Source organism: Perna viridis, chromosome 2 (genome assembly GCF_037379345.1).
Source record: "Perna viridis isolate PV_CMFRI_1.1 ecotype Kerala chromosome 2, ASM3737934v1, whole genome shotgun sequence".
Lineage (NCBI taxonomy): Eukaryota > Metazoa > Mollusca > Bivalvia > Mytilida > Mytilidae > Perna > Perna viridis.
Window position 1 is genome coordinate 27,062,384 of NC_142446.1, and position 15,933 is coordinate 27,078,316.

Below are 15,933 nucleotides of genomic sequence, written 5' to 3' on the forward strand. Positions count from 1 at the left end.
ACTTCATGGTAAATAAAAGCATACTCTGAAGTGTGCCACTACAAATTAGATGTATTACTTGTTTTCTGTTAAATTGTACCAACAGTGTGGTAATGGGTGTATCATATCTAATAGCATCTATTTTAGAATGGTTTCAATTTAAAATGTATAACAAAGGGTGGGATTATCAGTCAAAAATTGCTATTTCTTTAAATTTTGAAACCAATTGTCAATGGCAGCTATCCAAAGCACTTTTCATTACAATTTTTCTTACAACTTTTGGCAAAACTAATATGAATATGTCAAACTTATTTCATTCCACTTTCTCTTAACTAAGTTTACTTCACTGCATAATATTTATATGCAAATTACATTCAATTCAACAATAAGACCCAAACAATACAGTCTACATTAATTTAACCCAAATGAAATAGTTTTTCTTTAAAAGTGTGTAGTGACAAATAAATTCCCAAAGTACCATTTGTAGAAACACATTGTAATGTACATGAAATGATTGAAATGTCTGGTCTTGTCTTACCATATTTTTGACATATTTAAATCTACAAATGAATCCAATGATCAGTTTGATAAGAGTCATGGACCTCCATTTTGTTCCTCCTATGCTTTCAATAGAAATTCTAGATACTATTGACATAGACAAACACAAAAATGTACCTATAGCACAAATGTTTTTATTCCTGTATATCACCTTCTTTTTGGAATGAGAATGGTTTTAACCACTCATACCATTTTTTTTTTGTCACTGGACCCTAAAACTAGAACTTGTATATTTGAATTAAACGCCTCATCCATTATATCAGTAGCTATCAAAATCTTATATTAACATGGACAATAATAAAGTTCATAAACACATATAGTGACAAACTTGACAAGATATTAGTGATGTATGGGTTAATGTCCTCCACACTTCTTTGACATGCATACCTGCCAGAGAATAGTGATAACTAGCTGCAATAGCAATAAGTTACATAACATTTCACTCTCACCACTGATTTCTGGTTACCGAAGATGATCACAACAGATCATTACTTTGATATCATAACCTCCAACAAAAATTTCATATCTAGATTTTTTAAATTTTAATCTTTAACACTACACTATATTACTGCATTTGCAATCAAGTGCAATACTTGTAGTGATTTTAAACTGTAAATAACAATTCCAGATGGAAATGTCTCGTGAGGCCTCAAAAACTTTTACAAACAAGTTATTTTTATTTCTTTGACCTTGAACTTCAACAGTATAAAAAAAAACAAACTTTTTTGTGGTAAACTGTATACATGTATAATTTTTTTTACAGCATCAGTCTCAATAGAAAACACAATAAACATGAGGCAGTCTCATAACAGATTGACAATTGAGTTCGTTGTTAGGGACAACATTTGATTCCGAGGCAGGCTGGCTGTTTTTAGAAATAAATATTCTGGCCTATAAGTCCTTGGAAGTAAATAAATTTTCTGACCTCAGTCCACATACTTCATACAGTGAAATGGAAATAATAATCTTGCCACCATGTGGTTGAAAATAAGATTTCTGACCTCCAAGATTTTAAAAATAAATATTCTGACCCCATGAATTTTGCAAGCCCTCATCAGAACCAAAAGGTTGTCCCCTAAACTCTGATTTAATTTGTCTCATCCTTTGCAATAATTACAGTATGCATTCAACATTGAAGGCCCTGAAGTGAACTTAGAATGTTATTTCTTTGTTTAGACTAGCATTTTTTCATACATTCAGTCTAATCCTGTATGTCATGTACCAATCCATCACCATATGAACTTAATTATAAAAATCCTACATGCAAAGTATTGTTTTGATCGTCTAAGATGGTATCTTAGAGTTTGTTGTTCTACAATTTTTGTTGCTCAAGGAAAATTTCCATGTGCCATGTTCTCATCATTCAACGGTAGATCTTAACTCAGTAATTGTGTCTAACACAAAGAAAGTTTCGATCCTCTAAAAACAAAATTATAAACCTTTTGTCTGCCAAGAATCATAAAGATTCTTACAGGGTGTCAATCTGATGTTGTGCTTCAGATACTACTTGCCATAAGAGAGCAGAAATAATGAGACTCTCTTTATTGACAAAACTTTTACATTTACATTTTATCAAATATTTGAAATGTCAAACACAAGTCTGTATAACAAGTAGAAACCAGAGTTGCATACTGAATACTCAATATTATCCAGAACATCTGTTCTAGTCTGATGTCTCTATCAGATTGACACTGGTCAGTAATAGACTTTTATCTGATAAGGATTCATTCCAACAGATAGTAATTAAATTTTATCACTTCCCATGAGGCTGATACCAGTTAAAGGGTACTGATGTTATTTCAGGGATGGTAAGGATAAGCAGTGATTGTTTTTATTACTGACATGGTACATGACTTGTACATTTGCTGATATTCCTGACACTATTTCTAGAACCAATAGGTAAAACATAGTGACGCTTCAAAATATCAACATTCCTTTTCCATTATTAGCAATTTACATTTAAGGAACATAAAGGGGTATGGGATCTAGACATCTTACATTGGATCTGAGTAAGCTGAGGTGGAGTTGAGAAAAGAATGAAGAATTTTAAGGATCACTTGTTATTGACCTTGTGGGGGTGTTTGTGGTTTGTTAGAACTTTAAATCAAAGTTAAATAAAATTAACTTAAATTTCAGTCAGATCCACATAAAAAGCAAAAGTCAATTTCTTTATAAGAACAGGAGTATTATATTACTATAGGTAAAAATAAAACAAGTGATATGTAACACTGCTTAAAAATGTTTTTCACTGCAGAAAATAATAAATGCATCCTCATCATAGAAAGTTCAGTTCTTGATACAAGGTAGATTTTTGGTGTATTCAACTAAATATATATGAAACTTGTATAAAAAAAAATGTTGGTATTCAGAGCTTCCAAACTGCACCTGAAGTCAAGGTTACCTGGAATAACAGTTTAAGTTTAATAATCTTTTTTATATATCAAACAGAACTAGTAAAATAATGCACTAAATTCTTATCAGATACCTTTGCTAGTCAGTTTTGATATTAATTTTACAGTCTGCAAAATATAAAAACAATTCCATCAATTTCATGGAGATAAGATACAAATCAGACCAATATCATTCTGAATAATAGGAAAAAAAGAAAGCTGATTGAAGTGATAAATTGAAAGTTGGCAACATCATAAAAGTCAAAACAGATTTCATGCAGTGCAACAAAAATACAAAGAAGTAACCTTTATTTTCTTATGTGTCTTAATTTAAAAAAGAAATGATCTATGCTTCATAAAAAACTTGAACAGGCATTCTAGCCACACCACATTGAGCACAGAGACAGGCCATCTAGCCACACCACAATCATAGCAAAAACTGAGCCCAGAGATATGCCATCTAGCCACACCACAATCATAGCAATAATTGAGCATGGATACAGGCCATCTAGCCACACCACAATCATAGCAATAACTGAGCCCAGAGATATGCCATCTAGCCACACCACAATCATAGCAATAATTGAGCATGGATACAGGCCATCTGGCCACACCACAGCCATTACAGCAATAAATTTAAGAACAAAACTATCTTTTATAGACTTTATGATCAGAAAAAAAGACTACAAGATTACAATTAGGAGGAACGAAGTCCTACAAATCAACCATATGATCTTTAATAGATCCACTGTCTTTAACCAATCATAACTCTCTCCCAGACTTAGTATACCACTAGACAGATAGACAGCTATCTAATGCATCAACTTACCGGTAGTTTAAATCCAGGACTCAGACAATCCCATTCTTATGACTATTACACAAACTTACCTGACACAAAAACTAATCAGGGCACATGAGAAAAAAACAATCAATCAATGCAAAAAAAAACCCAAATTCTTCATTATGAAATTGATGAGTCCTAATTACTGTGTAAGTGTACCTAAATTGGCAGAGTTTGGCATTATCTCTACTCCACTACCAGACATCTCTGCCAGGGAAGCTATATTCTGTCAACAACTGATAGTACCAGCTCACTATCTTTTGTTGGAACACATTTAACTCTCACTTTTTTCCTACAGTAAAGTTCTCAATTTGAAGTTTATCATTATTTAATGGTCTTGTGATGAGTTTATAGAGAAAATTACCCACCTGAGTTGATGTAAAGCATTTAACATAAAATCTAGTTCTGGGAAAATCATTAACATATGAATTTTACTACATGTATTTATACAATTATACTAAAAGTTAAAGGATTTCAATGTATTTTGGGCAATTTATGGCGTACATGGACATGCACACACTGCTTTTTCCACTCACTTCAATCAAAACAGTTTAATATTATTACAAAACTGTTACTGATTCTACAGACTGACAAACTTATTTCAACATATAAAAAAAGATGTGGCCATGAATTCATTTGATTATAAATGAAATTACAGTCCTTTAAAAATACCATATAGGCATTATCCCTGTAGACCAGTCTGCCTTGTATCATTACTATAAAGCTATTAAAGAAAACAGATGTATAATCCTTTTTTTTTTCTAAGTGAAGGATAGGAAGAACCTCTCATCATTTCAAACATGCAATGTAATTAGTCAAAGTAAGGATGATTGATTCAACTACGTAACCATCAATATCTCTACATATGCTACCAACTTTTTCAGTTGAAGCAACCATTTTTTTCATTTGCCAAGCATCAAACTTAATCCTGACATGTAAAAAAATATCAGCTCTTGTGTTTAAAAATAGTACTGAATTGCTACATTTTTCAAACTCAGTTACATTTCATTCTAATTTTAGATGTAAAAAAAGGGATTTTTTTCTATATATTTAGAAAGAAATTGTATTCACTCCACAATTCAATTTGAAATTTCAGACCATAATGCTTCACACATTGTGAAAAGTTTTTTTTTATAGAATTTAAAAACAAATCATTTTAAAACAAAAGGCTCACAAGTGCCTGAATCACTCACCTGTACAGTATTGAAAGTATTGCCATATTCAACTCTTTATATCATTATGTATTTATAATCAAAATAGTAGTGAATTAAATATACAATTTCAGCAACTTTGGTTTTCTGGATAAAGGAAAAAGCTGGAAGAATGGTCAAAATTACATTTTCAGATCCCACTAAACGAAAAATAAACCGATTTTTCTGAAATTTGCACCAGATCTTATTATGCAGAACAGTTTTCAATTCTTTCAAGGGCAATAACTCTAACAAGTAGTCTTCCTACAACTTTGACCCAATTGAGACTTTTGTAGTCCTTATCTGATGGATTATTTTATAAACAGAAAGTTTTTCCCTTTCTCTTTTAGTATTCAAGATATTGGTTGAAAATTGCAAAGATCACCTATTTTTCGCCTTTCAAAGGCAATAACTATAACAAGGAATCTTCCATCAATTTTGACCTACGGTATTCTTTTGTAGCCCTTATCATAAAGATCATTTCATTAATTGAAAGTTTTTTCTACCTGTTATAATTTTCAAGATATTGGCTAAAAACTAAAAAAAATAAAAACATCATTTTTCACCTTTCAAGGCCGATAACTTGAACAAGGAGTCGCCCGACAACTTTGACCAAATGCATACATTAGTACAGTTCTTCAAGCTGAAGAAGGGGGGTCACATTTATTTTCCAATATCTTTTATACTTTTTGAGATATATATGTAGAATTTAGTGACTTGAACCCTGTGGTCTAAAAATAGCAATGGTGGCCACATTTGATGCCCTCAGGATACTGGTGACCAAGCTAGGTAATAATCCAATGAATGGTTTCCGAGGAGAAGATTTTTTTAAAGAAAAGTTAATGACAGACGACTAAGACTACAATGACAATGTGGAATGCCAAGTGACGACAAAATGGCCTTTTTTTACTATTATTTCCTCCATCTCAAAGAATATGATGCTGATTTTTTTAAATAGGAATAAGAGATTTGAAATCAACCAGCTGCTCTTAGTAATACAAACAGTAAATACTAACTAAGGAGTTTGAATTCTAGATAAAGGTGTAACCACGGCAAAATCAAGACTTGGATATGACTCAATAAATCCTCCATTGACCCCTACACGTCTAAATAGGAACCTGTACAGAGCTTTACAGGTGGTCATATTTTTACAAAAATACTTTTTTCAGCTATCACTGTTTATATAGGAACTGATATCTGTAAACATAATCTTTGTCATGAAGCACCTGTATTACCTTGCTCAAAAATCAAACGCACCTTTGTTCCATGTAAGCTTTACTTTGTTCTACCATTAATCAATGTGTAAGGTCATTTTCTTTACCCTTTATAGATGATTTTAAAGCTGAATCAGTTTTAACGCTACATTCCACATTACAATGAGGCATGCTCAATAAAACAACCATCCATTCATCAATAATGCTCAATATTGTATTTGTTTGGGTTTTTAAATTAAGAGATTCGAGCAGGAAAACGAAAAATTGATCAGTTATAAGTTTAGTTGTTTACAACAATATTTGTTTCCCTAAGGATTGTACAGTAGTGAATGAGTGCATGCACATTACAAAGGTAGGACAGTGCAGTTGTCTATAAATATTATATGATTAGATAATATAGCAATGCTACATGCCTTCAGAGCAGAGCAACATACTCCAACATACCCACCAGCATTTGAAATGTTTAATATTCAAATTTAATCTGTTTAGCATATCCAGATGTTATATAAATATTTTTAACTATTTGTATTCATTAATTGTTTTAATTTTAGAAAGTTTCCTTAATTCTTTATACTGCATGTTTTGTTACAATGCTGTACCTGTATTGATCTATACATCTGTTGGTTAAATATACAAAAAAAAATTAATACACCCATCAACTCTACATAATGTGAATGAATTGAATCACAATACAAAATCCTAAACTAAAGGTTAAAAATGGTAAAGTCTTGTTTACATTGATGACAAAATTACAACATATTGCTTCTTTATATTGCAGACCATGCTTAAGGTAACTTTCTTTATATTTTCCTCCAGCTATCATATACTTCAAAGTTTTTTTTATAGTTTTTTGCCTTTCCTCTCTTCCTTTTCAGCTCTAATGATTTAACCTGTGTTAACCCTAACTAAATATTTTGGTAGCATACAGTTATTATCATCTCAAGTTTTCCTTCATATCTCATCTGTTCTTAAAAGGTACAAGTCTCCCTGTCAACACCAGATAAAAAAGATCACTCTATCTTACTACCTTTTTATCTTTTTTCTTCCTTTTTTTCATCAGTGATAGGTCCTTGACATCATATGGATGAGAAAATCTTTGATGTGCTGGCAGTTTCATGGCAACTCTGAAAATTAAGAGTCTTAAGTCCTATAAAGTGGTGTTTTATGCAAAAAATACCTATCCTAGAGACGTTGGGAGTAAATTAATTTTAAAATGGCATTGCTCTTGTCTCTTAACTAACAATGACTCATTCTAACAATGCACATGCACAATGCTGTCTGTATACAGATCTCTGATCAGTTACTAAATGGCTCCCAATATAATACAAGTCCTTGATGTTGTTTGTTCTCAAACATTATGTAAATCAAAGAAATTGAGCTGTTTATATGCATCCTGGCAACTTAAAACAGCATCCTTATAAAACACAGAGAAGTTTCAATAAATTAAAACCAACTCAAATATCACTGTCTACTGGGAGGAAATATTTTGTCCCTTAATTTGGTATGCCTGGTTGATACATTTTCCCTTGGATTGGGCAGTTTGGTTGGGACTTTTCAACGGATGTAGTATAAGACAGTTCAAGAAATTAATAAAGGGAAGGTTCCCAGGCTATCATTTGCACATTTTGTTTAAATTTTGCACCAAATGAAAACATTTTTTCCAATCCCTACACCCTCACCCATTGGGATCAGCCACTTTTGCATTATTACAGTAAATATTTCAGCTCTCTGTGTGATAGATAATTCTGTACATAGAACTGGTCCACCTATTTACACCTGTTCTAATGGAGCAATGATCAAAGTTGATACCAGAAGAGTAGTTACTTAACAATGAGTTCAGTTAGACCTTTTCTGAAATATGGAACTACAATTCAAGTTAGATAATTAGAATTTAATAATATTTATAAATTCTATCTGTTACAAGCAACTCTATTAACAATTGTCCAAATCAACAGCACTGAATGTAAAAACTATGGTCCAGGATTGTATGATCATTTAAAATTCATATAAGCTTCATTCACAGTCTTCAATCTTCATGTGATATGAGTTAACCTGTTATATTTATCACATAATCTAAAGGTATGGGAAAATACCACAATAGACATATAGGACGTCCTTTTTTATCAACATACAACTTTTTCAAACTGTGACGGAATCTTGATTTGTGAGTGTAACTTTGGTCTCATTAAAATAATACCTTAAGCAACAACAAAAACATAATATTCACAATGATTCAAGTTAATGTACTCTTACTACAACTTTATACAGAATCTTCAAAGTAAAGATCAAGTAAAAAATATAGAAAGTTATAAGTAAATGTCAGGTCAAAGGTTAATTTTCCACAGTTCGCTTTTCTTCTTCACTATTTGGAAGATGAGAAGTGATGATTTATTATCATGGATGTTTTGAAAGACAGAAAATGAATCCCTTTTACTTTTTTCATGCCCAGCTGTTTTAAACATGAAAATAGAATTTAATTCATTTGTAATTTAACAGATCCTCCCCAAGTTAACCTTTCAGAATATGTTTCATGTTACTTATTGCAATAGAAATTATCACTACACCATGCCACAGAAATGCACTTTCATTGAGCATTTGGTTAAATTTGGCATTTTTTCAATATCGATTAGGGTATCGTCAAGTCAATTTCATTCCTATAATTATATCCAATCTTATGATGCCATAGTAGAACATAGAAAATAATTCAAAACATAATTAACTGCTGTATTATGTCATTTTAGTGATTTCAACAAAAAAATGTTGTGAACATCCTCCAAAAATACAACAAATCTTGTCTAAATCTTTTATGTGTTGTCAGGTTATACTGGATTTCCAGTATTTTGAACCTGAGTAAACCAAACAAAATAAAAAGTCTAACAAGTTTTCATTAATTTCAAACTAAGATTTTATTTGATGGCAATATTCTGTAAAATATTTGATGCTACCAACAGAATGTAGTCACATTACATGGTGGCAATTTCTTGTGACTACAGAAGTAGATATCCAATTCTAAAATACTGAAGATCCCTTGTTTTAAATTAAGCTTGCTTGACAAATTAACTACTAGTACGCGAATAAAGTTAAATGACAATCACTGGGCAAGGACGCATGACTTGTGTCTGCATCTTTTCTTGGTTACACTACCCCCTTAAGTGACAATTGTTATGCTTCTTAAAATGAAAGTGATAATACACCATGAAAACTCATTAAGTGATATTTTATACCGATAATACTATTACCTGAAACCTACACAGGTATACCAACAGGTAAAAGTTTATCAACAATTGGTGAATCACTTAATTTTTATATCAATATTTAAGCTCACAAGTTTTCCCACGGTGTTAAGGCACTTCATGCAAGGTCAGGGTTGACAAATTCATAAGACATGCAATTCAATAAGACACTTAGAGATGTTTTTACAGTCAGGTAAATTAATTATATTTCATTTACCTTTAAAACAAACGAGGAACTTTATACAATGACAAAAGTTAACTATTTCAAGTTAAAACTTTGGTGGACATTTATATATTGTTAATTGGGATTTACATGTTGACCGATATTGCATTCCATCGGAGGTAAGCCTTAAATTTAATTACTAATATTAAAATAATATGTTAAATATTTCAAACATCTAATATGGTCATTGGCTACAGATAAATCATTAAATATTTGAAGAAATTCTTAATACAATACAAAAGAATAGGGAGATTCGTCATTTGGTGGGTGATTCTTTCATTCAATAATAAGAAATAGGTAATTGAAGTTATGAAGTAAACAATATAAAGTTATGAAGTAAACAATATAAAGTTATGAAGTAAACAATATACTCTATGACAAAGACCTATTATTGCAAGGTGTTTTATCTTTAAATACAAGAAATTTAATTTAGAAGGACTTAGCTTAACAAAAACATCGTCGATCCACAAATATTTTGGGTGTACAGGATCAGAAATTTTTCTTACTTTCATTTAAGACATCTTGTAAGTTCAATGCTTTTTTTTTTCTAATATAAGTTAGATGGCTTTAAATACTACCAAGGCTTCTAAATACCCCTAAACAATTGATTTGACTTGGGGAAAAATTAAAGCAAATAAAAATCATTTTGTACTAATGACACCAATGCTCCTTTCATGTAATGTCTTGGGAATATTTTCTGAGTATACCAATTACTGAAAATCTCATATTGTTATAAAAACCTTCAGGCACACTTCAAAACACTTCACTTTTTAATTTACAGATTTAAAATGTTGTAACAATGATTTCTTTTTTAAGTAAAAATCCTTAAATGGAAAGTACGACAGACATGAGTTATTTCAAGTATCAACAAAGAGCATGGGAAAAGAACAAAGTTTTGACATAATAATAAATTACTTTGTGCTACCACAAAGTGTAATAATTATCAACCATTCAAAGTTTCGGTAATTAGGTTTGGTCTGTACACCTGTAGTCCAATAACGAGTGAGAATTTACGGTGAAATATCTCTCTCAAAGAAAATGTTTTTGGCTTATTATAATTCATTTTTTCTGCTAGTTAAAATAATTACATGAACAATTCAGTAGATTTAAGGGATATGGAAGATTTCACAAAAATGTTAACTCAGAAAAGACCAATTCTATGAAATTAATTAAAATTTAAGTATAGTGAAGGGCCTCTTTCTATCCTATAAATCATTCATTAGAATGAACAACAAAATCATACAATGGAAAATACAAGAGTCTTACCAAAACATACCAAAATTCACCAGCTGGTATTGATAGTAAAATAATACTAATATGAGGAAACCACATCTTAATGTTAAATATTTGATATTAAAAACATTTGCATAAGGTTCAACAGCCTATACAAAGTAAAGCATAATGCACTGTACACCAATAAAGGCAAGGATTATAAACCAATCAAGAGTTGTTCAGTTGTACACAATGGAGATAGACATGCAATTGATGACAAAACTGATATACAACCAAATGCATGGGGAAAAGGAGAAGAAAATGACTGTTCCTTCAGGAAACCAAATGATTGAACCATTAAAGAATAATAACAGAACACCTATTCATCAGACCAGTGTCAGATCCAAAAGGTTCTGGGGTTGGAAATCCTACATTTGTACGGGAATTATGTTTATTCTGTGAAAATATGGGCAAAATGAGCATACTATAGCCAAGGACCCTCTTTTAAATTTCTGGATTTGTACCTGCACTCAGATACAAATAACTGTGAAGATTTGGAATTGTTCTTATAAATACTACACAGTTCAATGCTTTTGCAATATGGCTTTGCAGGATTTTTTTTTAAATGTAGGATAAGAAATATGGTAGTTCAAGTCTAAGAACCAAAAGGAGTAACAATACAATACCTAGAATTCTATCTAACCTAATTCAATGGGTTTCTCCTAATCTATAAATAGATCAATTGGCATCAATAAACACCTGACAATCAATGAAGCAAGTAATCATTCTGCCAGATCATGTTCCAGGTAAAATGCTGTCCACAATCATTGATTTCTGATTGTCTTTTCTCTCTCTTGTGGTCTGAATGGTTTTGTCATCATTCTATAATCAATGGATTAGAATGGGCAAATGTTTTAAAAGCAAACAGATAATAGACCATTGGTTTCTGTCTGTAATATTCAGTTCCAAAACAAACATTATAATGACTATTAACTGGAACCAAATAAAACATCAAAGTGTATAACAATACTAACATGACCATGAATAAATAGTTGAAGGCAAACTATAACTGTTGGAAGATCTCAACCAATTATAATTATAAAATTTCAAATGATGCATAAAATAATGTACAAACCTAAAGGCCTTAGAATTGTTTGTGCAGTGAAATTGACCAAAAATTAGAAAAAGATTCACCTGAGCAGGTAACAAAAATTATGGCTTAATAACATCAAGTCATAAAAAATACATATCTATAGGCTTACTCAACCATAACATAAACAAAGCCAATCTAACCAAATGTTTATTGATCATCAGAAGATTCAGGAAATAAGAATGTTTTATGTATAAAGAATGAACAGTGTTCATAGCCCAAAGCTTTGAAAACCAATTTGCAGGTGTTTCCAAGTGTAAATATTAATGCTTCCCTTGCTTTTGTACCTCCTATTTCACCAAATTAAGTCACTGACCTAAACAATGCATTATGATATTAAGTGACTAATTATTTTACTAGGCAACATTCAATAAACTAGTCCATTATACCTTATGTGGGAAAACTAGGACCATGTCACCTAAAGTGATAAAGGAAGACATATGTCAGTAGAAGGTAATGGTCCAATTATTTCATACGGTTTTAACAGAAAAGATACATGGAAAAGATAATACTTCAGAAGGTATCCTAGAATGCAGAACCTAAGAGAAACTAAAGTCTAAATAAAAACAAAATAAAAAGAAGGCTGATTAGAAAATTAAAAGCACAGAAAAAAAAACAGCTTGCCATGATACAGTTAAATTATAGCCAAAGGTTTAAATTACAAACCCATTTTATTTGCCTTACTAGTTTATTTTTCAGAATTTTATTTAACAAAAGTGTAAATTTTAGCATAATGGCAGTCCTGGCATTCGCTCCTGTTAATATCAGAATACAAAACAACATAAAAACATGACTGGCTGTAATTAAAGTCATTAAAAATTTTAGCCTAACTTTTTCCCAAGATAGAATAAAAAATACTTAAAAAAAACTAGAAGCCCTGTTTATCACAGGAGCCCCCGCCTCATTTGTTAGCAGTGATTTTTTCTTTTTTTTTTTTTTTTTTTTTTTTTAGTAAATCAAATGTGTCTGTAAGACACTAATGATTCCCCCGCTCACTAGATTTGCCAAATTAGGAATATGTTTATTTTTGTATGAAGACATGGTTTGCAGACTCAGAAATCCTTCCAAGACTTGTGTTACTCATGGACTGGGAATCAATTTGGGGATCAGAAATTCCTAAATATATGCATATCTACATATTGTATCCTGGCCACATAGTGTCATGAAATGTTTGGTAGTTTCAGACTAGTTGGGATGAGAAAAAGGGGACCAATGGACGTATTAATAGACACATAAAAAATATCTTTGTTGCTTGGGATATATTTCTGACAAAAATAACAAAATCTAACTATCACCCAGTTCTGTAATATTTCATGAAAATCAAGATCCTATGACCTTGCATACCATCATTATGTGTAGAAACACCCTGCAAAAAATATTTAAGATGAAGAGATAGCCAAACAAGCCATATAACTCTATTTCTGATGAAACTGACTAAGTCTAACTTTCACCAATTTCCGTAATATTTCATGAAAAATCAAGATCCCATGACCTTGCACACCATCATTATGTGTAGAAACATCCTGCAAAAAATATTTTAGTTGTAGTTCAAAAACTACAGAAAGAGATAGCCATACAAGCCATATAGCCCTATTTTTGAAGAAAATAAGTAAGTCTAACTTTCACCAATTTCTGTAATATTTCACGAAAATCAAAATCCTTTGATCCTGCACACCTTCACCATGTGTAGAAATATCCTGTAAAATATTCTGGATGTAGTTCAAAAACTGTACAAGAAGATAGCTGAACAACCATATAGCCCTGTTCCTGAGTGGAATGTCTAAGTGTAACTATCACCAATTTCCGTAATATTTCACGAAAATAAAAATCCTTTGGGCCTGCACACCTTCATCATGTGTAGAAATAACCTGTAAAATATTTCAGATGTAATCCGGACAGACGGAGGTACAGACACACGACCGATGAACGTACGGACGGACTGGGGTAAATTAATATGAAAGTTTGTCGTGGGGGCATAACAAGCATTTTATGTGAATCCTTTCCATCACCCCTAAATATTACCTAAACTTATTTGTACTTCTTATGACTAAATAAACTGCATGTCCTTATTAAGATCTTCTCGTACTGGCCTTATTCATCATTACTGCTAATTCTTTTGCCAATCTGAAATCACAAAGTAAATCCTCTTAACAATTCTTTTGTGTTTGCAGGCAAACATCTTTTTAATATGAAAAGTGTAATGTTCATAAGACATACTACTCTCAAGTGCTGACATCCCATTGTTATAACATGACATAGGGTCATATTGATATTATAATACCTTGCATTCATTAATTGAGAAATAATTGACCAACTGTGACCAACCAGAAAGGCTCTTTAGTCTGTAACATGTTTGATCTAGTTAACTTGTGATATTTGAGGTTTCAATACTGAAGATTTGATGCTTTGTTTTTTTTGGGGGTTTTTTTGTGGACAAGTGGATGCAGACAAGACATTTGAGAAGGTTCTGTGTCATATTTCAATGTTTGGTGTTACCTTCACATATTGAAGCATACTAGCTAAGACAAGATATCATGCACTACTTCATTAGTACTTGTTCACTTTATGTGTTAATGTCCACCTGAACCTTTATCTAAAGAGCAAATTTGAACTGAAAGTAATTTTTCCTAAATTGTATTTGATCAGAAGGGAGGCAATTTCCTAACAAAAGGTTCCTATTCCTCTCATAGTTATCCTTCCTCATTAGAAACAACTAAGTGCATTTCTATAATGCAAATGATCTGAAAAAAAGTAAGAGGATATAACATAGGAATTCTGAAAGGGTTCTTTGGAAGCTTATCTTATTAAAAATGTAAAAGATTTCTAAAACAGTATAACTGGTTTGTAGCAGACAACTCTCATCTGTGTCTGATGTCAATTTCAATTTTCTTTCTAAATCATTTTAGCACAGAATGAAACCTACATGTATCCAATACAGATTAATCAAATCCATCCAGAATTTCAGACTTTGCTAAGCTCTTAAGCTTTGAAGGACAGACAGATATATTGACTTTTTCATTTTACCTGGCTGGAATTTAAGCCTCTATATAAAACCAAGAATTTTCAAAAGATAGTGATTGAACTGGTTTACCAGTAAAAGTATTGACCAGTCATTAACCAACTCTTGTCTAAACTTCCAAAAAATATTTGGCACGAGACTTCATTTGAGCCAAATGACCTAACATAATATTGGACACAATGGAAGCCATTGCTTCTAAAAATGTAGTCTATTTCAGTGGGTGCTTTTAATGCTGACACATGGTTAAAAGACAAACTTTAGAGATATTGACCAGTGAATTACCAACTCTGACTGAACCTACTGCGAATAAAAATTCCTAAAATATCAGGTCAATGAATTTATAAACAAAGGTTCTGATCAACAGACTATGGACAAACAATGCCATTTACTTACCTGGAATCTCACATATCTTGTGAAGAGGGAAGTTTAACTTTTATTCCATTTATCAGAGATATATTTTATCTCAAATTTTACGAAGTAATGGGTGGGAAACTGAACCAAACAAGACACCTCTCTAAATTTATAGACTTTTAAATTTCAATTTGTGCAACTTCGTTCATATAAATATATACCATGGGAAACCTACCAAATAAAAATAATTACCGACATAAATTTTATAATGTTATTCAAGAAGTTACCTGTGGAAAAAGATAGCATCTTTATACAAGATCTAAATTAAATAGGGAGATAGGGAGAGGAGAAAGTTCTGTCAAATAAGGAAGATAATACATCACTTCTTTTCTTCACTCTTTTCAATTTCCTGTCCCCAATACTTCAGCTGGTTAGATACTGAATTTCCAATATTCAAATCCTGTGTAATAAATAACTATCACATTGGCTAAAGAAGAAGTCTGAGGAACATAGCCTCTTCAAATAAACAATATGTTTTGAAATCATCCATGGTTTAGTGTCAATAAATTCTAC

The 15,933-nt window shown here is 31.5% G+C and overlaps 1 protein-coding gene and 1 long non-coding RNA gene across 21 annotated transcripts in view; one reads left to right on the forward strand and one right to left on the reverse strand.

Moving 5' to 3' along the window:
* LOC148624279 (uncharacterized) overlaps positions 1-15,933 on the forward strand; it is a 74,779-nt gene that overhangs the window by 22,095 nt on the left and 36,751 nt on the right. Inside the window, exon 1 of one of the 7 annotated variants that reach the window (XM_088566930.1) lies at positions 6,423-6,524. The exons of 4 other annotated variants lie outside the window; for them this stretch is intronic. The gene's annotated coding sequence lies outside the window, so the exon portion shown is untranslated. Of the gene's footprint in view, positions 1-6,422; positions 6,525-9,511; positions 9,599-9,622; positions 9,748-15,933 lie in introns of those variants that run through there. 2 more of the 7 variants (XM_088566931.1, XM_088566926.1) reach the window with 2 other exon arrangements.
* LOC148624280 (uncharacterized) overlaps positions 1-15,933 on the reverse strand; it is an 87,112-nt gene that overhangs the window by 15,487 nt on the left and 55,692 nt on the right. For 9 of the 14 annotated variants that reach the window (XR_015919661.1, XR_015919659.1, XR_015919658.1 and 6 more), the window contains 3 exons: positions 14,013-14,114; positions 11,544-11,722; positions 7,200-7,296 (listed from right to left, as the gene is read on the reverse strand). This is a non-coding gene — a long non-coding RNA (uncharacterized LOC148624280). The remainder of the gene's footprint in view (positions 1-7,199; positions 7,297-11,543; positions 11,723-14,012; positions 14,115-15,933) is intronic. The other 5 variants (XR_015919663.1, XR_015919660.1, XR_015919666.1 and 2 more) reach the window with 2 other exon arrangements.